Source organism: Pogoniulus pusillus, chromosome 16 (assembly GCF_015220805.1).
Source record: "Pogoniulus pusillus isolate bPogPus1 chromosome 16, bPogPus1.pri, whole genome shotgun sequence".
Taxonomy (NCBI): domain Eukaryota; kingdom Metazoa; phylum Chordata; class Aves; order Piciformes; family Lybiidae; genus Pogoniulus; species Pogoniulus pusillus.
The window spans coordinates 3,097,486-3,124,340 of NC_087279.1; the positions used below are offsets into that span (position 1 = coordinate 3,097,486).

A 26,855-nucleotide genomic window follows, 5' to 3' on the forward strand; every position below is an offset into this window, starting at 1 on the left:
CCCAGTCCTATCACTACCTGACAGCATAAAAGTTCCTCCTCAGCTTTCTTGTATGCTCCCTTAAGATACTGCAAGGTCACAATAAGATCACCTTGGAACCTTCTCTCCAGACTGAACAGCCCCAGCTCCCTCTGTCCTCGTAGCAGAGCAGCTCCAGCCCTCTGCTCATCCTCGTGGCCCTTCTCTGGACATCTTCCAGCACATCCATATTGCTCTTGTAATTGTGGCTCCAGAACTGGATGCAGTACTCCAGGTGGAGTTGCCACTCCAGGTGCCTCTCACCAATACAGAGTAGAGGGTGAAGGTCACTTCCCTCACCCTGCTGCCCACAATTCTCTTGCTGCATCCCAGGCTCTGGTTTCTCTCTGGGCTGCAAGAGCACACTGACGGCTTGTACTGAGCTTCTCATCCACTAGCACCTCCAAGTCCCTCTCCTCAGGGCTGCTCTCCAGCCACTCACTGCCCAGCCTGAATTTGTGCTTGGCATTGCCTTGACCCAGATGCAGGACCTTGATTATGTTCCTCTCTTGGTCTGCTTCTCTTGAAAAAAATCATGATCTGTCTTCTGTCAGGGGAAATAGCAGGTCCTAGGTCTGAAGAGATCCACTCTGTTCAGCTTTTATTTCCTTAATAAGCAAATCAGTGCTCATCAGTGTGCCAGATCATCAACACACATTTCAATTTCTGTACATGCCAGAATATATCACCCACAATTGCATTAGGTGGAGGGTAAATCACACAGCAATTATTGTAGCTAATAAACATGGTACAAGGCCTGATTCAGCCTTAAGAAAAGCAGACAAGCCTGCCCCACTGACTGCAGTAGGATCTGGATCAGCTTTCTGCATCTTCACTTAGGTTCCTGATAGAATCACAGGCTCCAGTGCACAGGCTGAGACTCCTGGTGTTATCTGTGGGTCAGTGCACTCCTACTTCAAGCAGGGTCTGCTGAGTGAAAGCTGCTTTTATGTTTGTGTGGCTGGGTCAGAGAAGCCACATTTACTCCAAACTGTTGCTCCATTTCTTTGAAACTATGAGACTTGTGTCCAGGGCAATGTAAATTGCAAAGAGAAATGTGCTACTGGGGGGAAAAAGGAGCATCTTAGCAGTAGGCACAATACCTGACAGTATATTCCACAAGTATGGTAGCTATCATTCTGTCTGAAAGGTTTTCCAACCCTCTTCATCCAAATCACAAAAGCCCTGATGATGAGTATTTGAGTAGCCCTCAGGCTGTTTAGATGCACTGGAGAAATGAAAGTTTCCTTCTCCTCCTTGCATTCATCACATGCAGCAAAAAGTTACTACCAGAAAATAAACAGTATGTAACTATCCTGTACCACCCCTTCTGCGCTCTCCCCCTGTGATTTGTGAAGCCAGGGTGAAAAAAGTGCCCTTCACAAGCTTTATAGCCTCATAAGTTCTCCTCAGATATTGCTCAAAGCATCTGATGTTACCCACAGTAAAATCCATGCAGCCAAACTGTGAAGCCACCAGCACGACTGAGCTGATGCAGAATCATAGAATCAACCAGGTTGGAAGAGAGTTCCAAGCTCAGCCAGTCCAACCTAGCACCCAGCCCTGGCCAGTCAACCAGACCATGGCACTAAGTGCCTCATCCAGGCTTTGCTTCAACACCTCCAGACATGGTGACTCCACCACCTCCCTGGGCAGCCCATTCCAATGCCAATCACTCTCTCTACCAACAACTTCCTAACAACATCCAGCCTAGACCTCCCCTGGCACAACTTGAGGCTGTGTCCCCTCGTTCTGTTGCTAGGTGCCTGGCAGCAGAGCCCAACCCCACCTGGCTACGGCCTCCCTGCAGGCAGCTGCAGACAGCAATGAGCTCTGCCCTGAGCCTCCTCTTCTGCAGGCTGCACACACTCAGCTCCCTCAACCTCTCCTCACAGGGCTGTGCTCCAGGCCCCTCCCCAGTCTTGTTGCCCTTCTTTGGACACCTTCCAGCACCTCAACATCTCTCTTGAACTGAGGAGCCCAGAACTGGACACAGCACTCAAGGTGTGTTCTGACCAGTGCTGAGTACAGGGGCAGAAGAACCAACCTTGTCCTACTGGCCACACTGCTCCTGAGCCAGGCCAGGATGCCATTGGCTCTGCTGCCCACCTGGGCACACTGCTGCCTCATCTTCAGCTCCTCTCTACCAGCAGCCCCAGGTCCCTTTCTTCCTGGCTGCTCTCAGCCACTCTGTTCCCAACCTGTAGTGCTGCTTGGGGTTGTTGTGGCCAAAGTGTAGAATCCTGCACTTAGCCTTGTTCAGTCTCATCCCATTGGCCTCTGCCCACCCATGCAGCCTGGCCAGGTCCCTCTGCAGGGCTCTCATACCCTCCAGCAAATCAACACCTGCTCCTAGCTTGGTGTCATCTGCAAACTTACTGATGCAAGACCCAATCCCCTGGTCTAGATCATCAATAAAGATATTGACCAGGGCTTGGCCCAGTACTGATCCTTGGGGGACACCACTTGTGCCAGCTGCCGAGTGGATGTGGCACCATTCGTATAAATTTCTCCCTTCAAGAAAATTCCAGGCAGTTTGTTTGTGTTTGTTTTGGTCTCATTAGGCTGCCACTACATGATAAACGATTTAGGTTAAGGGTAATTTAGTTTATGGCAGGACAGGTATGAAAGGTTATTCCTTCTCATGCCCTTCTCACATAAAATCTCCCTTTAAAGAAAGCAAAGTCTTTATGTCTCAATAAACAGAAGCCACCCAGCTACTCTGTAACAAATTGCCTATTGGATAGCAATCTATAAGCTGATATTGGCTTCTGAGCTTTGCATCGATTTGCATTTCACCCAAAAGCAAAGCATTATTGTTTCTCTGAAACACTGCTATCAAAGGAAGGCAAAAATCTCCATTACAGTGATTTTGAACAGTCTAGCCACCTGAAACACCTCTGAACAGCACAATCAAATTCCTGGGAACAGGCTAGAGTTCACCTTGTCTCTTCCCTGCCTGTGACTAACAACACCTTGCAAAGCACCTCCAGTGAGGAGTTTAGTGCCGAGGTTCACCACAAAGCCAAGAGACAGCTTCTGCCCCTGGCTTGTCATTGCAAGACAGTTCTGCAAAGCTCCCCATTTACTATCTTCCCACTCCTGAGGTGCTGGTGGTTTGCTGTCTGTAGGAGCGATAGTGCTGTCTAGGACTGAGGGTGAAAAACCAAGAGCTTGTGCTGTTCACTGTGCACAAGCAACCTGCTTTCTGAAAGGCAGAGCTCTGGAGGAGAGAAACTCCATGTGAATCATGGGGGGACTGCAAAGTCATCTTCACCTGACCTGTTGTGCTCCACAATAAACAGAGAGACATCAAGGAGACAGCACTTTAAAGCAAATAACTGCTGCTTGGGAACTAAGAATCATAGAATCAACCAGGCTGGAAGAGACCTCCAAGCTCATCCAGCCCAACCTAGCACCCAGCCCTAGCCAGTCATCTAGACAGTGGCACTAAGTGCCTCATCCAGGCTTTTCTTGAACCCCTCCAGGGATGGTGACTCCACCACCTCCCTGGGCAGCCCATTCCAGTGCCAATCACTCTCTCTGTGAAGAACTTTCTCCTCCAAAGAGGCTGATTTTTATCTCATCAACTCGTGGGAACACAAATATTTTTCTTATGGCTGCAGACCAAGGCCAATATATTCTCTTTAAGGGTGGCCAACAGTTTATACTCCAGACTTGGGCAGCATTTAGACCTGCCTGTGCAACTGCAATAGAAAAGTCACAAGCTAAAGGAAAAAAAACCAAACAATTAAATGCAGGGTTTATATTGCAACATCAGACTGGCAGGCATGCTGAGATGCTACCTGATGACTTTCTCTGCCCTTATGTGAAGCCTCAAGTTACACAAATTAAATCAACCTCTGAGAAGTTCAGATTAGTTTCAGGACATACATTCCAAAGCAGCCTAGTCAAAGCTGGCTTTTTTCTGTGCTCCTCCTGAGCTACAGAGATATTTACCAACCTAGTCAGTGGTATTGTGGGGTGTCTTTGTTCAAACTACCTGAAGGGAGGCTGTAGCCAAGTGGTGGTTGGTCTCTTCTCCCAGGCAAGCAGCAAGAGAACAAGGGGACACAGTCTCAAGTTGTGCCAGGGCAGGTTCAGGCTGGATGTTAGGTGGAAGATCTTCTCAGAGAGTGATTGCCATTGGAATGGGCTGCCCAGGGAGGTGGTGGAGTTGCCATCCCTGGAGATGTTCAAGCAAAGCCTGGATGAGGCACTTAGTGCCAAGGTCTGGTTGATTGGCTAGGGCAGGGTAATAGATTGGAGTGGATGGTCTCAGAGGTCTCTTCCAACCTGGTTGATTCTATGATTCAATGAAGGAGGAGAATGTGAGGGAAAGGCCATGTTGTAGTAAGACTCTGTCCAGATAAAGGCCACTGCCTGGATTTGCACTGGGGGAGTTCTGAGATGTATTTATATCCTAAGGCGCTCAAACACTGGTCCCCAAAGAGGTGACTGAATCCCCACCCCTGGAGGTGCTTAAACAACGTGGAGATGTGGTGTTGAAGGGTATGGGTGTCAGACTCAATGATCTCTTTGGGTCCCATCTAACCCTGACATCCTGTGATGGTTTAGCACCAGACTTGGTGGTTGAGTTGGAGAATGGTTGGGCTCAATGATCTTAAAGGTCTTTTCCAACCAAACTCATTCTGTGATGCTATGCTCTTGAAGGCAGAAGAACTCTGATACCTATAAGAAGTGAAAGGATTGCAAATGGACATTATTTCTGTAGAGCCATGGAACAAAACCTACTGCTCCTTGGTGAGGCACAATCGAGTCTGTTCTTATTCCTATTAATTACACTTATTCTATCCAGAAGAATCATAGAATGGTTTAACTTGGAAGGGACCTCAAAGATCATCCAGTTCCAACTCCCTGCCATAGGCAGGGACAACTCCCACTGAAAGAGGTTACTCAGGACCTCATTTAATCTGGCCTTGAACACATCCAGGGAGGTTGTGGAGCACAGAAGCACAGAATGTGATCAAAGATCACATTCTGTGCTTCTGTGCTCCACAACCTCCCTGGGCAACCTGTGCCAGTGTCTCACCACCCTCACTGCCAAGAACCCTTTCCTAACATCCAGTTCGAATCTCCTCTCTGCCACTTCAAAGCCATTCCTCCTCATCCTGTCATTATAAGACCTTGTCAATAGTCCCCCCCCGGCCTTCCTGTAGGTCCCCTTCAGATACTGTAAGGCCTCTATAAGGTGTCCTCAAAGCCTTCTCTTCTCCAGGCTGCAGAGCCCCAACTCTCTCAGCCTATCCTCATAGCAGAGCTGTTGCAGCCCTCTGGGCGTCTTGGTGGCTTCCTCTAGACTGGCTCCAGCAGTTCCATGTCCTTCTTGTGTTGGGGGCTCCAGAACTGGACACAGTAGCAGAGGACAGTAGCAGTGGTGCCTCTGCACCAAAATTATTTCACACCTTTGCTGGCAGGTGAAGCCCAGGCAGCAATATTTTACAACCATGCCCTCATGCTTTATGTTGCACAGCAGTGTGCAACCTATCAACAGCAAACCCCTTCACTGCAATCATGCTCATTGTGTTGGATCCTATCCTTTGGACTCTGCCTTGTCCAGAGTTGATCACCAGGCTCTGCAATTACCCACTTCAATAATCAGTGTCTGATTCTGATGAATTATAGCATGGGCTGCTGTATTGTCCAGAATAAATGAGATGGTATAAAAGGGTGTGACAGGTAGCAATGCATTTGTGCTCGTGTGTACAGCCATTAACCTCAGTGCAAAAACAGGGACCATGAAAATATGCATAAAAACAACCAGAAATAAAGTTGAAAATATATCTCAGGCTGTGGCTGATGGCCAGGCATGATGGACTGGAAAATATCCTCATTCTGCATAAATCTGGGAGGATGGTAAGGCACTGAAACAGGTTGCCCAGCAAAGTCATGGAGGTTCCAAGCCTGGAAGTGTTCAAGGCTGTGTTGGATGGGGTTTTGAGCAGTCTGGCCTGGAAGGAGGGGTCCCTGCTCATGGTAGAGTGGGTAAAACTAGGTGATCTTTGAGGTCCTTTCCAGCCTAGCCCAGGGTGTGATTGTCTGATTCCAGGCAGGACACACACTATGTGCCATACCACTCAAGGCCACACCTTGAGTGCTGTGTCCAGTTCTGGGCTCCTCAGTTCAAGAGAGATGTTGAAACACTGGAAGGGTGATGAAGCTGGTGAGGGGCCTGGAGCACAGCCCTGTGAGGAGAGGCTGAAGGAACTGGGGGTGTTTAGTGTGGAGGAGGCCCAAGGGTGATCTCATTGCAGTCTACAACTACCTAAAGGGAGGTTGTAGTCAGGTAGAGTTTGTCTCTTCTGCCAGGCAAGCAGCAACAGAACAAGGGGACACAGTCTTAAAATGTGCTAGAGGAGGTTCAGGCTGGATGTTAGGAGGCAGTTGTTGGCAGAGAGTGATTGGCTGCCCAGGGAGGTGGTGCAGTTGCCATCCCTGGAGGTGTTGAAGCAAAGCCTGGATGAGGCACTGCAGTGCCACTGTCTGGTTGATTGGACAGGGTTGGGTGATAGGTTGGAGTGGATGATCCTTGGACTGTAAGCATCCTTGGGAAGATTTTTCCAACTGAATTAACCCCCAAATTTAACTGCTTTGTAGAGAGTCTGTGGTCAGGACTTTTTGGAAACAAAATAACTACATACAATGTAATTCCTGCCCCAAGTAAAGTCAAGAACCTAGAAAATAGAGCCTGGACAGCAGGCAGTGGCCAATACCTTTGTGATCCAGCTTTAGAATCTCTCACAGCCAGTCTCTGACTTGTTGGGCTGTTTGTTTTCTTCCCCCTCTTCTTTTCTGTCTGTGGGCATGAGTGAGAGGTTTGTATGACTTACTCATGCCTTACTTAACCAGACCTCCTGGTTAGTCAGGGTTTGGGCTTTTTTACTTTCTTGGGGTATTGCTCTGGCTGCTTGAATGACCTCCCCCTTCAGCATTGTCAAACAAAGTGGTTTCCTGCTAATTCCTTTCAGGGCTTAGATGGATTTTGAATCAATCTTGCTGAGAAAGGCAGCCAGACAAAGAGGCAAGATCGTGACATGGTTAATAATTGATATCTTACCTGGAGCAGTGGATGAGGAACTTTTTGTCAGCCTCTACCCTTTGTACATAACTTTTTATTCTACAGAAGTTTGATTTGGGCCATCTCTTGCCTATATCTTCCAAATCAATCCTCTGAATCCCTAACCCAAAGTTTAGCATCATCCATTATTCAGCACCTTCCACAAGACTAACTTTAAAAGTAGTAATCTCTCAGTAAAGCTCTGCAATTAGCTCTGCAGTACCACCAGTACATAGTAATACCAACGAGGGCTCCTCACAGCCTTCTGCAGAGCATCCCAAAATACCAACAGCCTTCCCTGAAATCTCCAGTTCTCAAAAGTTCTTTAAGGTTTAGCACTGGATCCTGCTCATCTAAGTGAGCATTTTGCATTCAAATGCAAAATACTTTTCCTCCAGGTTGCAGTGGACTCCACTGCAGCTCCCAGCCCACCCAATTGGTGCCAGATTTGTGTCATCTAAATCTGCTCTCCTTGCAGCTCGGTGCACTAATGAGCTCTGCCTACTTTGTTCTAGCAGTTTTGTCTCTCTTTGTCACATAATTTAGTGTTTTCTGAAACACTGGAAGTAGGTTGTAGGGAGCTGAGTGTTGGTGTCTGCTCTGAAGTTACTAGCAATAGGACAAGAGGGAGTCATAGACTCACAGAATCAACCAGGTTGGAAGAGACCTCCAAGCTGATCCAGTCCAACCTAGCACCCAGCCCTGTCCAATAGACCATGGCACAAAGTGCCTCATCCAGTCTTGTCTTGAACACTTCCAGGGATGGTGACTCCACCACCTCCCTGGGCAGCCCATTCCAATGCCAATCATAGAATCAGTCAGGGTTGGAAGGGACCACAAGGATCAACCAGTTCCAACGCCCCTGCCATGCCCAGGGACACCCTACCCTAGATCAGGCTGCCCACAGCCTCAGCCAGCCTGGCCTTAAACACCTCGAGTACTGCGTTCAGTTCTGGGCCCCCCAGTTTAGGAAGGACACTGAGATGCTTGAGCGTGTCCAGAGAAGGGCGACGAGGCTGGGGAGAGGCCTTGAGCACAGCCCTATGAGGAGAGGCTGAGGGAGCTGGGATTGGTTAGCCTGGAGAAGAGGAGGCTCAGGGGTGATCTTATTGCTGTCTACAACTACCTGAGGGGTGGTTGTGGCCAGGAGGAGGTTGCTCTCTTCTCTCAGGTGGCCAGCACCAGAACAAGAGGACACAGCCTCAGGCTGTGCCAGGGGAGATTTAGGCTGGAGGTGAGGAGAAAGTTCTTCACTGAGAGAGTCATTGGACACTGGAATGGGCTGCCTGGGGAGGTGGTGGAGTCGTCGTCCCTGGGGCAGTTCAAGGCAAGGTTGGATGTGGCACTTGGTGCCATGGTCTGGCCTTGAGCTCTGTGGTAAAGGGTTGGACTTGATGATCTGTGAGGTCTCTTCCAACCTTGGTGATACTGTGATACCTCCAAGGATGGGGCCTCAACCACCTCCCTGGGCAACCCATTCCATGCTCTCATCACTCTCATGCTGAACAACTTCCTGCTCACATCCAGTCTGAATCATAGAATCAACCAGGTTGGAATAGACCTCCAACATGCTCCTCCAACATGCTCCTCAGTACCATCTCCACAAGCTTTTCAATACCTCTAGGGATGAAGACTCCACCACTGCCCTGGGCAGCCTTTTCCAGGGCCTGACAATCCTTCTGGGGAAGAAATTGTTCTTCTTGTCCAACCTAAAGCACCCCTGGTGCAACTTGAGGATTCTTCCTCTTGTTCTATTACTCATTTAAGGAAAGGACAATGTCCACTTGGATCTAACCTTCTTTCAGGCAGTTGTAAAGAATGAGAAGGTTTCCCTCAGCATTTGTTTCTCCAGGCTGAAACAACCCCAGTTACTTCAGCAGCTCCTCATAAGACTTCTTCCTGCTCACACTAGATACAGCACAGTTATGTTTCTTCCCCCAAGCTGTGTCCTCAGAGGAGTATTTAGGTTAAGAGCAGTTTATTCCTGGCTGGAACTGCAGCAGTTGTGTGTGGGTTTGTAAGCCAAAATTCTTCTCTGCTTTAGGCAGCTACTAAAAGCCAAGATGATGTCTGAGATGGAGACAAAAATGGAGAGGTGCAGCAGTGGGGTGGGAAGAATCCTTGCCACTGTGGCAAGAACAACCTCTACAGCCCAAATCAGTGTTTGGGGCATGGTAAATGCCCCATGGGAGCTTCTATTCTTAGAAAGACACGGAAAAGAGGCCAAATGCTGCGAGAAACTTCTAACCCTCTGCTCAGCTGTCCCAAGTAAGCATGGAAAAGAAGGTCTTACATGACAGCTGAGCCTGCTGGGACCAGGAGACTTCACTAAGCGGGGGAAAGCAAGAATATGCTGAAGGTACTACTCACTGCTGTGGATAAAGACTTCACCATAAGTCAGTAATGTGCCCCTGCAGCCAAGAAGTAACTCAAGGAGATTTTCCTTCCTGTCTGCCACATCTAGAATCATAGTTCTAGTTCTGTGCTCCCCAGTTCAGGAGAGACAAGGAATTACTGCAGAGAGTGCAGTGCTCCAAGATGCTGAGAGGCCTGGAGCAGCTCCATGAGGAGGAAAGGCTGACAGCACCAGGGCTGTTCCACCTAGAGAAGAACAGCCTGAAAGGGGATCAGTTGCTAAAGGGTGAGGGGCAAGAAGACGGCGTTAGGTTATTTGAAGTGGTGTCCAGTGACAGGATGAGAGGTAAAGAGCACAAACGAGAACCCAGGAGCTTCCATCTGAAGATGAGGAGAAACTCCTTTGCTGTGAGGGTGCTGGAGCCCTGGAGCAGCCTGCCCAGAGAGGTTATGGAGTCTCCCACTCTGGAGAGATCCCAACCCCCCCTGGACATTGTGATCCTGGGCAAGCTGTTGTGGGTGAACCTGCTTTAGAAGGAGATTTGGACAAGATGATCCCTAGATGCCCCTTCCAGCTCCTATCATGCTGGGATTCTGTTACGTGGTATGAACTCAGTCACAGCTCTGTTAGCTGCTTTTCAGGCACCTACATGGGATACATTTTACACTGCAGCTGTTTCTCATCATACTTCCATTTCCTCCCACATCACACCCCCTGCTTGGGACAGAGGTGTTTCATAGGAAGTGTTTGCACAGCTACCAGCCTGACTTTGCCCTGGTCAGAGTTGCTTGGTACTTAGCAGCAATTTCAACATGTTTCTCTTTACACTTAGTCCTGTTAAGAATTGCAGAAGATTTCCTTTGCATTTAGTGGTTTTTTTTCCACATAAGCTTTTAGCATGAATAACTGCTCTGATTTCAGCTGTGTAGGAAATGAAGATTTTCCTCTGAAGTGGAAGAAGATCCCTCTGACAAGTCCTTTCTCCACTGCTACACCCTCATCATGCAGCTGGCTCTGCAGCTGGCCAGGCATGGCACAGTCATACAGCTAGTAAATATTCTTAGTTAGTATGGATCTTTGGGTGGGAGAAGTGAGGCAGGGCTGAAAACACAGACCTAACTCATGGATAGAGTGAAACATAAGGACCCAGAGGGGTTACAGGGCAGTGGCATTAGACATCTGCACCTCCAGTGGCTTCAGAGGGAGTAGAATCATAGAATGCACCAGGTTGTAAGGGACCCTGGAAGGTCATCTTGCCTGACTCCCCTGAAGGCAACCAGCAACAGAACAAAGGGACACAGCCTCAAGTTGTGCCAGGGGAGGTCTAGGCTGGATGTTGTTAGGAAGTTGTTGTCAGAGACAGTGATTAGCATTGGAATGGGCTGCCCAGGGAGGTGGTGGAGTCACCATCCCTGGAGAAAAGCCTGGATGAGGCACTTAGTGCCATGGTCTGGTTGACTGGATAGGGCTGGGTGCTAGGTTGGGCTGGATGAGCTTGGAGGTCTCTTCCAAACTGGCTGATTCTATGACTCTATGATAAAGTGAAACAGAGGGACCAGAGGGGTTACAGGGCAGTGACATTATGCATCTGCACCTCCAGTGGCTTCAGAGGGAGTAGAATCATAGAATGCATCAGGTTGTAAGGGACCCTGGAAGGTCATGTTGCCCATACCCCCTGAAGTGTGCAGGGACATCTTTTAGATCAGGTTGCTCAGGACCCCATTAAGTTTGTCACTTAATACCTCCAGGGATGGAGCCTCCACCACATCTCTGGGCAAGCTGTTCTCATAGTTCTCTGTCCTCCTTGTGGAGAGTTTCCTCCTCACATCTGCCTGAAATCTACCATGCTCTAGATAAAAACCACTGGGAGATTTTTTTTTCCCCTGTGAAGGTGACAGAGCCCTGGCACAGGCTGCTCAGGGAGGTTGTGGAGTCTCCCTCTCTGGAGATATTCAAGAACCATCTGGATGTGTTCCAGTGTGATCTGCTCTAGGAGATCCTGCTCTGGCAGGGGGCTGGACCAGATGAGCTCTTGAGCTCCCTTCCATCCTCTGACATTCTATGACTCTGTGAAAAGAGAGGGTTAAATATATATATATGGCTTTTAGCTTTGTATGACAGCAGTGGGAAGGACAGGGTCACCTCTGTGGAGAGGCTTCAGCAATATGTCATTGCTAATGATGTCAGTGCTGAGAAAAAGGTGGCAGTTTAAGTGAGTGTAACAGGGGTAAAACCTCTAACCTGCTGGGCAGTCTGAGCGCTCTCACTAAACCAGCAGACCAAACAATTGCTGGGAGAGAGATTTCCTCAGCACCCAGGTCTGCTGACAACTGCAGAGCTTCCCCTCCACGGTCAGCCTAAGGGAAAAAACAAACTCATTTGGGGCTGACTGAATTAAGGCAATTAGCAGAACATCATCACTTGGAGAAGAAGCTTAAACGCTGCGGTACCAAGGACCAGCTACAACACAAGGAGCGCAGCGCACAGCAGTCACCATCCAGGGCTTATCCAAAGCAAGCACCGGGAGCTGTTCTTAGCAGTGGCTGCTCCCAGGCATGTCAGAGAAGTGCAACAGAGGCACAAAGGATGACCAGCACTAGAGATCAGCCTGGATGCCCAGAGAGGTCTCTCCAAAGTCTGCATGTGCTTTCTCTGCAGAGAACAGTCCCACAGTGCAAATAAGATGCTTGGCTTGCTTAACTTGGCTCAAAGACAAACTCCTTAGAAGCTGGAAGAGATTGGGAAAGGCAGGGATGGAGCACAGGTCACCACAGACAAGCTCAAGCTCTATCAAGGCAACTGAGAGTTTTGATATGAGGGATGGGAAACTGAGTCCATGTGGCACAGGTGACTCATTTAGGTGATAAAAATCTACATTTGGTCTGGATCCCTTCACAAATGGGGAAAGCACAATTTATAGTGAGGTTTCTTTGCTCTGGTCCTGCTGGTTTTGTAATTTCATGGTAGGATTGTCAGCAACTGCTTGAAGAGATGAAGTTGCAGAAACTTCAGTGCTTTTAATCCCCTTTTTTCTCCCCAAAGGTACCACATGAGCTCTGGGTATGCCAAATGCATTGCTCAGCAGGGAGAAACTGATTTGGATTGGCCAAATACATGGTGCACCAGGGGTTTAGAAAGAGGGGCAAGCATTTTGTGGCCCAGCCTGATCTATTTTTGGTGGGGTGACCTCCCTACAGACAAGGCAGTGGCACAGGGTGAAGACTAAAACGTGAGAGATGTGTTTGAAGAGGAAATGAACACTAAACATACAATCATCGAATCACACAACATCAGGCTTTGGATGGGACTTCTGGAGATCACCCAGTCCAAACCTCTTGCTAAGACAAGGTCACCCACAGCAGATTGCCCAGGATTGCTATGTCTGGCTGGCCTTGGAATCTTCAATGAAGGAGACTCCACCATAGGATCACAGGATATTAGGGGCTGGAAGGGACCCAGAGAAATCATCCAGTCCAACCCCCCTGCCAGAGCAGGACAATCCTATCTAACACAGATCACACAGGAACACATCCAGACAGGCCTTGAAAGGCTCCAGAGAAGGAGACTCCACAACCTCTCTAGGAAGCCTGTGCCAGGGCTCTGGGACCCTTACAGTAAAGAAATCCCCCCTTGTGTTGAGCTGGAACCTCCTGTGCTGCAACTTACACCCATTGCTCCTTGTCCTATCCCAGGCAGCAGTGAGCAGAGCCTGTCCCCAACTCCTGGCAGCCTTCAGATACTTATCAACATTTATCAAATCCCCTCTCAGTCTTCTCTTCTCCAGACTAAGCAGCCCCAGGGCCCTCAGCCTCTCATCATCAGCCATGCCCTCCTGTCCCCTCATCATCCTCCTAGCCCTCTGCTGGACCCTCTCCAGCAGATCCCTGTCCTTCTTCAACTGGGGAGCCCAAACCTGACCACTCTCTGGGCAGCCTGATCCAGGCCTCCAGCACCCACACAGGACAAAAAAAAAGGACTTTTTCCTCAAGTTCAAGTGAAACCTCCTGTCCTATAGGTTGTGCCTCTTGGCCCTTGTCTTGTCACTGGACACCACTGAAGAGAGCCAAGCCCCATTCTCATGGCTTCTATATACTGATCAGCATTAAGAAGATGCTCTCTCAGCCTCCACTTCTCCAGAAGGGCTCTCAGCCTTTCCTTCTCACAGAGCTGCTCCAGGGCTTTCAGCATCTTCACAGCCTCTACTGAACCCTCTCCAGTAGCTCCCCACCCCTCTTGAACAGGGGAGTTGTTCAGCATGAGCGTGGTGAGAGCCTGGCAGGGGTTGCCCAGGGAGGTGGTTGAGGCCCCATCCCTGGAGGTGTTTAAGGCCAGGCTGGATGAGGCTGTGGGCAGCCTGCTCTAGGGTAGGGTGTGCCTGCCCATGGCAGGGGGACTAGAACTGGCTGCTCCTTGTGGTCCCTTCCAACTCTGACTGATTCTATGAATAAACCAAAGGTGCTGGTGAGCAGTGGTTGTCTTCTCACCTTTGCTGACAACTCAGCCTAGCATACTGTTTGCCCAGAACAGAGAGTGTTTTCCTCATTAGCTGAATTCTCTCAAATCTCCCTCTCCCCAGGTCTATTAGCAGCAGAGTCTGAGTGCTGTGAAGGTGAACACATGTGGTCCACAGTGCAGTGTGAGAGCAAGAGCTCTCACGCTCAGATCTCAGCAAGATGCTGCCTCATCAAAGCCCATCCTCATCAGAAGGATGCCAGCTCTGACAACATTATCTCTGGGAAGATTTCTCAAAGATCTGGGGAAACTGCTGGAGCAAGGCTCCAGAACAGCCAGGAGATAAGGCACAGGGCTAGAAGCAGAGAGAAATTTTCCACTCTGCTTAAGCAGTGAACTTCTGCACCCTGGAGAGTGTCCTAATCCTAGACTGCTGGCTGCTGTAGGCAGACCTACCCCAGCTTTTGATCATTCTGACCCTAGGAAAAGCCTCATGAGAAAGGTTCAGCAAGAACAGCAGTAGGTAATCTACCTGATCCAGAGTAGCAAATTAGCCACTGATCTTTCTTTTCTTTAAGCACATCAAAAGATTGCAGGGATGAGATGAGATGATAGCCCTGGTGCCCAGCTCCTCTGAGACAGGTTACTGCAACCCTTTCCACACCCGAATGGAAATGATTAGAATCACAGCACTGTTGATAGCAGAGGATCCCTGTTTCCCAGCCAACCTTCTCCCGTGGCACAAGTTTAATAAGAGAGTCTTTGGAGGCATCACTGCAGGGCACTTGCTCTGGATAAGGCCATGGAAGTGCTGAATTCACTGCCAAATATGAAAGAGTTCTCAGCTTTTTGTCTGAGAAATCTTATCTATCAGAGAACCATAGAATCAACCAGGTTGGAAGAGACCTCCAAGATCATCCAGCCCTAGCTAATCAACCAGACCATGGCACTAAGTGCCCCAGCCAGGCTTGGTTTCAACACCTCCAGCCACAGCCACTCCACCACCTCCCTGGGCAGCCCATTCCAATGCCAATCACTCTCTCTGACAACAACTTCCTAACAACATCCAGCCTAGACCTGCCCTGGCACAACTTGAGGCTGTGTCCCCTTGTTCTGTTGCTGCTTGTCTGGGAGAAGAGACCAAGCCCACCTGGCTACAACCTCCATTCAGGGAGTTGTAGACAGCAATGAGCTCTGCCCTGAGCCTCCTCTTCTCCAGGCTGCACACCCCCAGCTCCCTCAGCCTCTCCTCACAGGGCTGTGCTCCAGGCCTCTCATCAGCTCCCTTGTCCTTCTCTGGACACCTTCCAGCACCTCAACATCTCTCTTGAATTAAGGAGCCCAGAGCTGGTCACAGCACTCAAGGTGTGGCACATCCTTTAGGTAGTTGTAGACAGCAATGAGGTCATCCCTGAGCCTCCTCTTCTCCAGGCTAAACAACCCCAGCTCCCACAAGCACATGAGAGTGTCCTGGAGGAAAGTGTAGACTCAGTTTAGAGACATTAAGTAGCATCTTTTTGATTCGTTTGAGGTGCCTCTGGTGGGAGCTGTGCTCAGAGCCTGGAGAGGGCTGTGGCACAGCTGAGTGGCTGGGTCATTCCTGTTTGCGTACAGCCAATAGAAGCAGTTATCTGAAGGCAATTGTATTAGTTCCCATATCATTATGTTGTGGAAAGAGCAAGGACATAACACTCTTTCTCTCACCCTTCTGCTGGTTTCCATCTCTTTTAACAAGAGTTTTGCAGCAGCTGCTGCTAAGAATTTTAATAAAACAAGCTGCCTCTCTGGCCATCTCTATCCATTTCTTCTTGTCTTTGCAGGCTAGAAACACAGCAGAGGGACTGAGGGAAATTGCTCTTCTCTCCCACTACCTCCACTCCTTTCTCTCAGTCATTCTCCTGAGCACTGCATGCTGTAGGGTTTTTCCTCTTCCAGGAACCCCAAAACACAAAGATACACACACACACACACCAGTAAAGCCCCACAGATGTATATGGCTGCCTGGATGCTTATCCACACTGTCTGTCAGTCATCCACCATCACTCCCTCCTGCACAGCACTGCAAAAGAGACAGAAATCATGGCAGAGAGCATCCCCAGACTGCTTGGGATGCTAAAGAGCAGGAAAACAGAATCACAGAATTAACCAGGTTGGAAGAGACCTCTAGGATCATCGAGTCCAACCTCGCACCTCACCCTTCTGATTAACATGAGTGGTGGGTACCACATGGCTCCTCTCCCCAAAGCCCAGCTGTGGGCAGCAAGGTGGTGTGGCTAGAGCCATGCTGTCCTGGAAACAGATTGACCAAATCACAGCATCATCCCGAGGGACAGCAATACAGGTGGCCGGTGAGAGGGAGTCACTGAGGGCTAGGGAGGGGCTGTTATACTGGAGGGATATAACCTTTTCAGGAGAGATAGGCAAGGGAGAAGAGGAGGAGGGGTGGCCCTGTATATTAGAGAGTCACTCCATGCCATTGAGCTAGAAGTGAGGGATGAAGGGGTAGAGACCCTGTGGATTAAAATCAGAGGTAGGACTAATAAATCTGACATCCTGGTTGGAGTCTGTTACAGACCACCCAACCAGGATGAGGGAACAGATGAGATATTTTACAAACAGTTGGAGGCTGTCTCAAGATCTTCAGATCTTGTCCTTGTGGGTGACTTTAACCTGCCAGATATCTGCTGGGAACTTAATTCAGCAGAGAGGAGGCAGTCCAGGAGATTTCTGGAGTGCATGGAGGACAGCTTCATGACCCAACTGTTAAATGAGCCTACTAGGGGTCAAGCTCAGCTTGACCTGCTGCTCTCCAACAGAGAAGGGCTGGTAGGAGATGTGATAGTGGGAGGCTGCCTAGGGTGTAGCGACCACGAGTTAGTGGAGTTTTCAATATACAGGGAGGTAGGGAGGCACCTCAACAAAACCTACACCTTGGACTTTAGGAGGGCAAACTTCAATTTGCTCAAGGAACTTATTTCCAATGTCCCCTGGGCAGCAGTTCTTGAGAACAAAGGGGTCCAGGATGGTTGGACTTACTTTAAACAGGAGCTCTTGAAGGCACAGGAACTGGCAGTTCCCACTTGCCGAAAGATGAGCCGCAGGGGGAGGCGACCAGCCTGGATGAGCAAAGAGCTCCTGAAGGAAGTGGGGGAGAAAAAGAGGGTGTATCGCCTCTGGAAGGAGGGGAAGGCTTCTCCTGATGTGTTTAAGGAGGTAGCCAGACTATGTAGGAGAAAAATTAGAGAGGCTAAGGCTCAGCTAGAACTTAGGCTGGCCACTTCCGTGAAATTTAACAAAAAACACTTTTATAAATTTATCAATGCTAAAAGGAAGGGCAAGAAGACCCTCCACTCCTTACTGGACCAGGAGGGGAACACTATAACTGATGATGAAGCAAAGGCAGAGGTCCTGAATGCCTTCTTTGCCTCAGTTTTCAACAGTAAGGAGAGAGGAGGAGGAGGCAAATGGCCTCTTAAACTGGGGGATGGGGTCGGGGAGCAGTGTGTTCCCCTGGAAATTCATGAGGAATTAGTTCAGGACCTGCTGAGCCATCTGGACACCCACAAGTCCATGGGACCAGATGGGATCCATCCCAGGGTGCTGAGAGAGCTGGCAGCTGAGCTGGCCAAGCCACTCTCCATCATTTTCCAGCAGTCCTGGCTCACCGGAGAGGTTCCAGGAGACTGGAAAATGGCCAACGTGGTCCCCATCCACAAAAAGGGTCGGATGGAGGAACCTGGGAACTACAGACCCGTCAGCCTGACCTCAGTGCCAGGGAAACTGATGGAGCAGGTTCTCTTGGGGCCAATAACTGCGCACCTGAGGGATGGCAAAGATCTCAGGTCCAGCCAGCATGGGTTTAGGAAGGGCAGATCCTGCCTTTCTAACCTGATCTCCTTCTATGATCAGGTGACCCGCTTGGTGGATGTGGGGAGGCCTGTGGATGTGGTCTATCTGGACTTCAGCAAGGCCTTTGACACTGTCCCCCACAGCAAACTGCTGGCTAAGCTGTCAACCCGCGGCTTGGATGGTAACACTCTGTGCTGGGTTAGGAACTGGCTGGAGGGCCGGACCCAGAGAGTGGTGGTGAATGGTGCCACATCCAGCTGGCGGCCAGTCACTAGTGGTGTCCCTCAGGGATCAGTGCTGGGCCCCATCCTCTTTAACATCTTCATAGATGATCTGGATGAGGGCATCGAGTCAGTCATCAGCAAGTTTGCAGATGACACTAAGCTGGGGGCAGATGTGACTGAGCTGGAGGGCAGAAGGGCTCTGCAGCGGGACCTTGACCGCCTGCACAGATGGGCAGAGGCCAATGGGATGGGGTTCAATAGCTCAAAGTGCAGGGTGCTGCACTTTGGCCACAACAACCCCATGCAGAGATACAGGCTGGGGTCGGAGTGGCTGGAGAGCAGCCAGACAGAGAGGGATCTGGGGGTACTGATTGATACCCGCCTGAACATGAGCCAGCAGTGTGCCCAGGTGGCCAAGAGAGCCAGTGGCATCCTGGCTTGTATCAGGAGTGGTGTGGTCAGCAGGAGCAGGGAGGTCATTCTGCCCCTGTACTCTGCACTGGTCAGACCACACCTCGAGTACTGCGTTCAGTTCTGGGCCCCCCAGTTTAGGAAGGACACTGAGATGCTTGAGCGTGTCCAGAGAAGGGCGACGAGGCTGGTGAGAGGCCTTGAGCACAAGCCCTACGAGGAGAGGCTTAGGGAGCTGGGGTTGTTTAGCCTGGAGAAGAGGAGGCTCAGGGGTGACCTTATTGCTGTCTACAACTACCTGAGGGGTGGTTGTGGCCAGGAGGAGGTTGCTCTCTTCTCTCAGGTGGCCAGCTCCAGAACAAGAGGACACAGCCTCAGGCTGCGCCAGGGGAAATTTCGGCTCGAGGTGAGGAGAAAGTTCTTCACTGAAAGAGTCATTAGGCACTGGAATGGGCTGCCTGGGGAGGTGGTGGAGTCGTCGTCCCTGGGGCAGTTCAAGGCAAGGTTGGATGTGGCACTTGGTGCCATGGTCTAGCCTTGGGCACTGTGGTAAAGGGTTGGACTTGATGATCTGTGAGGTCTCTTCCAACCTTGGTGATACTGTGATACTGTGATACTGTGATACTGTGATACTGTGATACTGTGATACTGTGAAAAGGCAGAGCAGAAAAGATGCCAATAATGTGTAACCTGATTAAATGCTGCCCAGCTGCTGCTAGCAATACAGAACAGACATCATCTGTCTCCTGTCCTCAGAGCACAGAGCCTGCTGTCCTCAACAAAAATCCAATCATAAGGAAAGGTTGAGAGGCTTGGGGCTGTTGAATCTGGAGAAGAGTAGAGCCAGAGGGGATCTCCTCAATGCTCAGCAAGAGCTAAAGGGCATGGGGGGAAAGGATGGGGAGAGACTCTCTTCAGTGGTGCCCAACGACAGGACAAGGGGCAACGGGCACAAGCTGGAAGAAAGGAGGGTCTACCTGAGCATGCAGAGAAACTTCTTTGGTGTGAGGGTGCTGGAGCCCTGGATCAGGCTGACCAGAGAAGTTGTGGAGTCTCCTTGTCTGAAGAGATTCCAAATCCACCTGGACAATGTGACCCTTGGCAAGCTGCTGTGGGCACCCCTGCTTTAGCAGGGGGTGTTGGACTGTATCTCCAAGGGTCCCTCCAGTCCCCACTACCCTGGGATTCTGTGTTATACAAGCAGGAGTGTTACTTCTTCCATGTGTGCCAATGATTCACTGATTTACCCTTTTCTTTCTTCAGATGACTCAAGGCAGGCCCTATTCCATTACCTTTTGCACCTTCACACATGCAAGCGTTTCTATGCCTATAGAGGTGTTGCAAGTGAAGTCCTTTACACCTAAATGAGGGAGGAGGCAAGTGTGGAGTGAGTCAGGCTGGAAGCTGCTCAAACTCAAGTGAGGCCATTTTAAGAGGATGTTTCTCCTACTCTGCCCTTTCTATGTTTTCTGAAACGGATGAAATTGCCTGGGAATAAATCTCGGGAGATTTATTTATCCAGCTACACCAAAACACTCCCATGGGCAAGGGTCAGTACTCAGAGACTATAGCAACTTAGGCAAGAGTCTGGAACAGGAACACCCTCACTGTAGGCTTGCAGGAGGTGAGTTAACCTGATTTAACTCACCAGACCTAGTGAGATGATAGTAAAACATCCTCCACTGAAAGAAAAGCTTCCAAAAAGCAGGCTTGTAAGGCGAATGGAGTGAGCTGCTAAGGGTCTTTAATTATCTTAATTATCTCTGACTGTGATGGGACCACTTTACATTCCCCGAGCAAAGGGGTGGAAACATCTATTGTTCTCAGGAGTAAAAGCTGACCTGTAACAGTGATTGTCTAGGCAAAGAAAGCCAGGGCTGGAGGTGCTGCAGCCAGGCTGGTTGTCCACTTAGGAGCTTCTGGAGGGAAAGGAGATGGAGCTGAGAGCAGAAAGGTATGGCATTTATTTTTCCCCTCTACTTCGGTCTGGAGATGCTATAAAACTTTGGAATAGATGCTTGCAAGTCCTCATGTTTGCTTTTGTGCTAACACATCTTGCTGATGCTTTATGCTGACCTGGTCTGGTTAGCATTAAGAATTGTTTTGGTTGGAGAAGAACTTTAAGGTCATTGAGATCATGGGAGATCACATCTCTGGTGCTTTGTCTCAGGCTAACTCTGTGGTTGTTTTCTCAGCAAGACGGAGGGTTTTAAGTACAATATCCTGGTCTAGACTTCTGGTTTAGGTTTTATTATCCATGATTAAGCTACTCAAAGGTACCTGATTCTTTTGTAAATTGTGCTGTGTCTTGTTTTTTTTCCCCTTGTATGCTTTGCACTCATAGAAAAGCTTTGTGTAAGTAAGAGAGAGTTGAAGTCTGCTAGTTGATGAATTAAGGTTGTCTAATCATCTAAACAGTGATTTGTTCCAACACAGCAGGTTTTTTAGTGTCTCAGAGATGATAACTGCCAGAACAGGCAGTTGGAGTTGTAAACCTGTGCCTGAAGTACTTAGTGATCCCAGGCAAGCAGCAACAGAACAAGGGGACACAGTCTCAAGCTGTGCCAGGGCAGGTCTAGGCTGGATGTTAGGAGGGAGTTCTTGCCAGAGAGAGTGATTGGCACTGGAATGGGCTGCCCAGGGAGGTGGTGGAATCACCATCCCTGGAGGTGTTCAAGAGAAGCCTGGATGAGGCACTTAGTGCCATGGTCTGGCTGCTTGGCCAGGGCTGGGTGCTAGGTTGGAGTGAATGAGCTTGGAGGTCTCTTCCAACCTGGCTGATTCTATGAGTGCCTCTTATCTAGAAGACCAGGCTGTGAATTTCCCCACATTCATAGTTATGATCAGCTTTGAAGAAGCCTCTGGTATGAAGGAACAAAAGCTTTTTGAGCCAGACTTCCTGGTGCTGATACTCTATAAGAACACTCCAAGTCTGCTCCTCCACAGAGGTCAGAAAGCTTGGCTGCACCCAAGGGTAGGGCACCAGGCTGTGAGCAAGCAAAGCAGAATTAAGATATTTTTTTTTTCTATCTTGGCCTTCCTGAGCAAGTCCCAAGTCAGGAAGGTGAGCAGCACTTGGCCTGATCTCTGGGCAGGGGTCAGTAGAAGGCAATCTGTGCCAGTCTTGTGCAATAAGCTCAGTCACAATTTTAAGCAGAAGATGTACTGTCTGCAAGAAAGAGTTTCTGGTTGAGGGGAGGGGGTGGGGAAGAAAAATGTAAATGGCACACAGAAGGGCTGATATATTTCCTATACTCACAGGACAAAGATCTTTCTAACGAGGATTTCCTGTTCCAATGCAAACAGTGCTTCACCCCCACACGCTGCAAAAACACAACTCGGTGTTCTGAGTCCCCTTGGGGGTGCTGGCACCTTGCTCTGGGATGGAAATCTTTGCTTCAGCTGCAAGAGATTAATTTTAAAGTAGCTTATTATGTGCCACAAACCTTTTTTAATGCTGATCATAAAGCTGGAGGAAAGGGAAAGGAGACATGTCTCAAATTTGATTTAAAGCAATTAGGTTGTATATTAGTTGTAATTTTACCCTTGGGGTGGGCAGCAAAACTTCTAATGCTTGGTGATCAGCAACTTACCAGGCTTTGGAGCTTATAGCTGCATGTATTGGGGTGGTTTATGTTTCTTTCTGTGATATATGGTAGTTGCTAACTTCATACAAGTAGAAAATTGGGACTTTTTAGTGCTATAAAACCTGCGAAGCAAAGACTCGTGGGATGTAAAACACTGACACAGTGCCTCTGGAGCACCAAAGCAAAAGCTGGCTGCTGAAGATAGGTTGTTTGCGGTGATGTGGGGTCTGGAATGGCAAACACTGCAGGGCTTTAGGTGTACACACACAAAGAAAACCTCCTTGAACTTGCAGAACTTTTCAAATGCTGGGTGGGGAAGGAGCGATCTGACAATTCCCCTCTCTTTGAGGGAAGAAAAACAGTAAAAGGGAGGAAAAGCCACTTGGGAGAAGTAAAGAGTCTGGGTTTTAACTCGAAATAATCATCTGAGGATGGCTGCAGCGTTGACAAAAGGGGCAACTGTTGTTGAAATAGGCTGCAGAGTGTCGGCCTCTTGCTAGTCACTCAGACACAGCGCTGCAGGAAAAGTGTGAGCACAGAGCCTGGTGGTGCAAAAGCTGTTGGCAGAGACCTTCTCCACATTCACCGACTGAGCTGAAGTATTCCCCCGAAAAAGCAGGATGGGGACATAGGAACCGATGCAAAGCACTCATCAAGCAGCTGCTGACTGCTGGGACCCCAGACTTCCAAAACTTTTTCTCGTGTGTCACATTTCCTTTGGAGCTGTGTGTGTCACACAGCCGACATCAATCACAGCACAGAAACTCAAACTCGGGCAGATCTCTGGATGCAAAGCAATGAAAGTTAAACATGCACGTTTCCATTTAGTTCTTTAATTATTCAACTGAGGAACAGGGTGGGGGTGGGGGGAAACCCAAGCAAGCAACTTTCTTTTCAGGGCTGACTTATGTTTTCCTGAAGATTTATGTTTATTGCTTCTGCCCCTCCAGCTGGTAGGTATTAGATGAGGCTCTCATTACCCATTTCATCTTATAATATGCTGTAGAAAGTCATATGAAAGTGCCAAAATTAGCAGTGTCATGCTCTGTGTTGTCTGTTTTACTGCAGCACAGAGCTGTGATACACTCAACATACCTGTGGTGTCTGTGACCAGCACGGTCTCCTGCACTGTTTGACTCAGACCTCACATGCATACAAATCCATTCTATACATTAATAGATATATACCTCCCCCCCTTCCCAAAAATGTACCCATTTAGAGCATCAGCCATTTGCAGAAATAAAGCAGCAAATTTTCTTCATTCTCTTCCCCCTTCTGCTAACGAAAATCACTGAGGCAGGCAGACCTCTCTTCCACCACCCCCCTCCAGAAAACGCAGCTCCCCCCCCCCAGCATTATTCACATTGCAGCAGCAGCAGCAGCAGACAGCACAATTCTGTACTTACAGCTCTGAACAGTGAAATGTCTGAGGATCTTTACAATTTGCTGCAGAACTGTTTGGAGCCCTCAGCCAGGCACAGTGTTCATCGAGGCAGAACGGAGCCGTATGGAAGGTCTATGCAGCTGGGAGATAATGGAACTATTTTCCCAGCTGGGACTACAAGCCTTTTATCCACTGAGCATTGCGTGGCTCTTCACTGGTATGAAGCGTGAAATACACTGCTTCCCTGCCGTAACTCCTGCTAGGACCCACACAATTAAGGCTGGAATCAAACAAACAGCTCCTACAGCTCCCGCACGCTCCTATCTGCGCATCTCGAACGCGTAAAAATCGGCTCCGCCGCTGATCATCCTTGGAGGAGGCTGAGCGAGCGAAAGCGCAGCTGTCTTACTAGTAGCATCAAAGATTAAATGTGCTCTTGCTTTTCTTTACGTGCAAATGTGAGCTCCTGTCAGGTAATCGGAAGCCTCTCCTCTTGGCAAAACTGGGTCAGTACTCGCTGTTAGGTTTAGAAGGAGGATGGAAATGATTTTGTTGTTCAGTCCCGGGTCCCGCAATCGCTTCCTGAGCTCCAGAAGATTAAGCTCAGAGGCTGCGAGCAGACAGTGGGATTACATCCCGGCACTGGCTGTCCTTCTGCAACATTTAACTGCCCCTCCACATTTGGCACGTTTCAAATAGATGAATAAAAGGCTGCGGGGGGAGAGAGTTGCTTGTGTAAAGCAGCACAGACGCAAACCCTGATTGCGTGTGAACTTCAAACCTTCTCAAATTTCCATTCCCCCCACCCCCCTCTTGGGACTGCTTCAACCAAGATCAAATGCAAAGCTCAGACAGGGGAATGCCTTTCTGTTAGTAAGCAAAAGTTATTTGTATTCACAGGGGATAGAAGTGGCAACGGCGGTTTGCAGAGTGTTTGAGGCAAGAGAAGTGCAGTAGTGTCGCAGGCAACTGCTTCACAACCTTTTAATGTAATCTCGGTGCAAATCCATTAGTTTGCAATGGGATTAATGGTCCTCCTGCCTGAGCAGTGGCAAGTGGAGAGGATTTGGGAGGCAGGTAGCAGAACCACAGCAGCACATGGATGTCTTGAGTAGAACCAAACAACAATTCAATCAGCAGAAAGTAAGAGCCTGCCTCTTTTGCACTTTGGATTTTCATAGGAGCCTAAAATGGTAGGGGTTGGAAGGGACCTCTAGAGATTATCTAGTCCAACGCCTCTGCTGGAATGGGTCACCCACAGCAGGTTGCCCAGGAGCACAACGTCCAGGCGAGCCTGGAACCTTTCCAGGGAAGTTAACCCCACAATAGTTGTGGGCAGCCTGCTCCAGTGCTCTCAAAGTAGTTTCCTCTTAAGTTCAAGTGAACTCTCCTGTATTCTAGTTTGCTCCTGTTGCTCTTATCCTATCACAGGCTGCCACTAGAAAGAACCCAGCTCCATTCTCATGACTTGTTGTCCTTATCCTATCACTGGCTGCCACTAGAAAGAGCTCAGCTCCATTCTCATGACCTGTTGTCCTTATCCTGTGACTGGCTGCCACTAGAAAGAGCCCAGCTCCATTCTCATGACTTCTTGCCCTTATCCTATCACTGGCTGCCACTAGAAAGAGCCCAGCTCCATTCTCATGACTTCTTGCCCTTATCCTATCACTGGCTGCCACTAGAAAGAGCCCAGCTCCATTCTCATGACTTCTTGCCCTTATCCTATCACTGGCTGCCCCTAGAAAGAGCCCAGCCCCATTCTCATGACCTCCACCCTTTAGATATTAATATGCCATCTATTTCTCCACCTATAAACTCAGAGCACACTTGAACATCTCTGCTTTGTTTCCAGCCCAACCACTCACCACATAGAACTTGCACCAGGAATTTGGTGGTGTCTCCTCAATGGCTCTGCCACAGTACTCATAATTTTGGGATCCTTCCTCCTTATGTGGTTTGGCAATGGCTCATCATCATATAACTGAGTCTCCATGATCATTGTTGGCCCTCACAGAGGCATGGGTGAGTGGCAATGGTGAGATTGCTCTTGAAGAGGCAAGACCATCAAAGAAAGGTGAAGTAACAGTAGCAGGAGAGAAGGTGAAGGTGTCCCTTTGTGAGAGGAGAGCAGGAATTTTCTATCATCCATCTTTAGAGAAAGGTGGTTCATTGAACTTGATTTGTCATGGAATACTTTAGATTGAGAGGGATCTTTAAAAGTCATCTTGTCCAACCCTTGTGCAGTCTGCAGGGACATCTGCAACTAGAGCAGGTTGCTTAGAGCCTCAAACCTGACCTGTAGTGGTTCCAGGGATGGGACATCTCCTGCCTCTCTGGGCAACATATTCCACTATTTCACCACTTTCATTATCAAAAGAAATTACACTTGAATCATCTGGGTTCAACTCAGCATCCTTGGAGGACTTTTGGTTTATGACCTTGGAAACACCTCAGCTCTCTTGGTCTGCTTTTCATTTGTAAAATGGGGCCAACAGGACTATGGGATGTGCACTGGAGTGCCAAGCATCCTTTGGGAGCCCCATGGGCAGGTGTGGCGAGTGCTCCCCTCCTGCTTCAGAGCTCTCATCGCCATCCTCCTGATTAACATAAACAATTTCACACTTCCATCATGTGAGCTTCTCAAATGAGCTTTACCGACAATTAATTAAGCCTCGCAGCACCTTCTAAAGCAGATAGGCATTATAATTAGCAGGTCTATTTTTAATTAGGAATAAAATTTGAAATGGAATTTTAGGTAATTCCTCATTAATTTTGGTTTGGTGGTGGGTTTTTTTTTTTCCCTGTTAAGTAATGTCAGAGCATTTTCTAGGTTGTATCAAGAGTAAATAGAGCAAGAGTCCCTTACAAGAAGCTTAAGCCAAGCTTCTCATCACCGCTTTGAAACGTTTGAAAATCTAATCTTCCCTGTGTCAAAACAAGGGATTTTTGTTTATGCATTGGCTGTCTAACAAGGCTGTCTGGAAACAGTACTTCTCAGTTGCTGAGGAAATGAATGCTGTTAAAACATTCCCATTTCAGCTGGGAGTGAGCACAGACGTCTCAGAAATGTCCCTTCTAAAGGCGGTGTGTTCGTTCAGCAAGGCTGCAGCACTTAAATGTCTGAATTGCAAACTTCTGAACCTCTGATTTCCCTTTTTATTAAAACTTGGGAAGCTCTCATGGAGATTTTCTGAGCTGTATTATACCTTATTAAAGATTATGCCTTTATCTTCCTGAAATGACACAGAAAGGGATGATAAAATTGAATACTGAGCTGGTCTGTTCCCAGAGGTCAGGATGAAACATGGAAAAGTTACCAAAGATGAGGTTTTGCCCAATTTTCTTTCAAGCTTATTTAAGATATGTAACCTTGCATCCAGTTCTGGAGCCCCTGGGAAAAGAGGGATGTGGAGATGCTGGAGCATGTCCAGAAAAGGGCCAGGAGGATGCTCAGAGGGCTGCAGCAGCTCTGCTGTGAGCACAGACTGAAAGAGTT

The 26,855-nt window shown here is 48.8% G+C and overlaps 1 protein-coding gene across 3 annotated transcripts in view; it reads right to left on the reverse strand.

Annotated features, from left to right (window-relative positions):
- Positions 1 to 23,471, reverse strand: part of CNTN6 (contactin 6) — a 207,244-nt gene extending 183,773 nt beyond the window's left edge. For all 3 annotated transcript variants that reach the window (XM_064156175.1, XM_064156176.1, XM_064156174.1), the window contains exon 1: positions 23,382 to 23,471. The gene's annotated coding sequence lies outside the window, so the exon portion shown is untranslated. The remainder of the gene's footprint in view (positions 1 to 23,381) is intronic.
- Between the last annotated feature and the right edge of the window lie 3,384 nt (positions 23,472 to 26,855).